Source organism: Chrysemys picta, chromosome 8 (assembly GCF_011386835.1).
Source record: "Chrysemys picta bellii isolate R12L10 chromosome 8, ASM1138683v2, whole genome shotgun sequence".
NCBI lineage: Eukaryota > Metazoa > Chordata > Testudines > Emydidae > Chrysemys > Chrysemys picta.
Genome location: NC_088798.1, coordinates 6,357,219 through 6,360,138, shown reverse-complemented (window position 1 = coordinate 6,360,138; position 2,920 = coordinate 6,357,219).

Genomic DNA, 2,920 nt, shown 5'->3' with positions numbered 1-2,920 from the left:
TGCAAGTGGGGGAAAAAAAAGAAAAGATGTTTTGAGCCTTTTCTCATTGATTCTCAGTTAAACGAAGGCCTTAAAATGGTTGTAACTGTGTGTGTAAAGGGGCTTTAAAGTGAGTGTCTGAGGGCATGTCTGCCCTGCAAGTGAAAGTGTGTAACAGTCCTCACTTGAGGAGCATGGCCTAGTGGTCACAGCTGCAACTCCTCACTGCCCGGGAGGTTGTAGGGAGGGGAGCCCGGGCCCTTCCACTCCCTTTCCCTGGTGGGGAAACCCAAACCACAGTAAGTAAGAGGGGGTTATCAATGTCAAAAGTCCACAGGATACTTCCCGCTCTGGTTATCTCCAGGGTGGGTCCTCCATTCCCGCAGGGAGGGCCCCCTTGGGCAGCTGTGTCAGAGTCTTATGCTGCCCTCTGTCCTGCTCTGCTCTGCTGGAGCTGTGGGCAACAGGTCTGCTCACCTCCAGCTCTGCCAACAATGAGCTAATCCCCCGCCTTTTAATTCCTCCGGCAGATGGAGCATTTGCGGCAGGTGTGGCTATGCGGGACTGGCTGAGCCCAAAACAATCCCTTCACCTCTTGTTGCCCAGTGTGGGGTTTGTACACCCCATCACAAGGTGTGATTGTCGTAGGCGCAGATTGAAATGCGCCAGCTTTAATCTAGCTACCACGGGTAACAATAGCCATGAAGATGTGGCAGCATGGGCTTCTGGCCATGTTGTCACCACTATGGGCCGATGAGAGGTGGGGGAAGCGGGTACAAATTACCAGGGTCCGGCGGTCCGGAAGGGGGCTCGGGGCTCAGCTTCCCCGGATTCCCCCCCCTTCGTCGGCCCTGTTTAGCCAGTCTGCCTTTGCTGGGGGGGGGGGCCGAAAAAATTCCAGGCCCGGCTTCCCCCCCCCCTCGGCCCTGTTTAGCTGGTCCGCCCTTCCTGGGGGGCCCGAAAATTTTTTTTCACCGGGGCCCAAACCTGCTCTCGGCGGCCCTGACTATTGTGATCTGTGCTAGCTAGATTAAAGCGGGCATGGACATTCCTATCTGTGCTACAGTCGCGCCTTTCCCTTGCTGTGTAGACATCCCCTAATTGAGAATCAAGCCCATGATCTAATGCAGGAGTTCTCAACCTCTCTTTCTGAGGCTCCCCCCACATGCTATAAAAACTCCACGGCCCCCCTGTGCCACAAATGTTTTGCTGCATATACAAGCCAGGGCCGGCGTTAGGGGGTAGCAAACAGCGCAATTGCCTGGGGCCCCACGCCACAGGGCCCCCCTGTGAAGCTAAGCTGCTCAGGGTTTGGCTTCAGCCCTGGGTGGGGGGACTCAGCTTTCTGCCCTGGGCCCCAGCGTGTCTAACGCTGGCCCTGCTTGGTGGACCCCCTGAAACCTGCTCGTGGCCCCTAGGGGGCCCTGGAGCCCTGGTTGAGAACCACCGATCTAATGTAGACACTACTGCAAAACGCTAACAGAGGCTGCCAAAACCCTGGGGCCAATCCTACAACTTTTACTTACCTCATTTGTTCTGGCTCCCATGAGCGTCCCCCTGACCTCAACGGGCCTCCTTGCATGAATTAGGGATGCAGGACTGGGCTGTTTTCTTGATTCAGGTCCCAATGCTCTACGTGCCTCGAACCCCTCAAAATTGCTCTTGGAATGCAGGATTGGGCCGTCTCCCTGGATCTTCACCGGGTCTCTTCTGCTTTCTCCCTTTCTTTATTCCCCCGCCCCTGATATATAATAATAAATGGTACAACAATTGCTACAGGTAGTTATGGAGTCCAACAGTTGCTTATGACCGCCGTGTATAATGATCCTCAACACCTCGCCCTGATATGCTTATAACCATTTGTAACAATGAATCATGTTTATTATGGTAGTGCCTAGAGACCAGCCCAGACCACGGCCCCATTGTGCGAGGCATAGTACAACCACAGAGTAGCGGACACAGGCTACCCCATGCCTGTAAAGTCTCTGTAAGCCATTTAGAAACGGAACCTTACTATCAAATGTAACCAAAGGTTCATAATGCTCCCTTTGACTTAGGGACGGGAAATACACATACAGATGCCTTGATAGAGTCGTTTTCAAGTTTGTCGCTTGGTTTTTTGTTGTTTGTTTTTTTTAGCTTCTTGCAGACCTAGTTATGGAGAGTTGTTCTAAGAAGCCACCGTGACCTTTCCGGGGAACAATTTGCCATTGTTGTTGTGCAGACTTGCATCTATTTTTACACTCTGTTTTGCTGATATGGGGAAAGGGAATCCCTTGGGAACCTAGCAGCTAAGAGCAGGGAGTGGCTGCAGCTCTGTGAGAAGTGTCTGGGCACTCTGATCTGTTTGCGGGAGATTTGTCTAGATAGGGGTGCTGGGAAACTGCTGGGCTTGCAGTAGCGAGGTCTGCTGATTCCTTGTGCCAGGAATTGTCACTCCCAGCACACAAAGGGCACGTCCTGCAGACCCTCACGCCCACGGATGATCCATGCTCAAGGGTTGTCCCACTGAAATCATGACACTACTCATGTCATTAAAGTTTTCCCAGGCCACACCTGCTGAAGATGCTTTGTTATTACTTGTATTACAGTAGTGACTAGAGGCCAGGCATGTAGCACAAGATAGTGTCTGCCTTAAAGATCTTACAATCTAGAGACAAGACAAAGCAGGGATTATTAACCCCATTTTACAGATGGAGAAAATGAGGTACTGGTGGATTAAGTGACTTGCCCAAGGTCATAAAAGACGTTTTGTGGTAGAGCCAGGAATTAGACCCATATGCCTTTAGTTTCAGGCCAGTACTTTAACCACAGGGCTAACTTTTCTCTTTAAAACATCACCTCTAACCAGCTTTTCTGTTTAGTTGCTTCTGAGCTCAAATCTCAAGATGCATCTCGGCGTGGCCACACGTCAACCTTCTTTTTGTGTTGTTATTGGTCA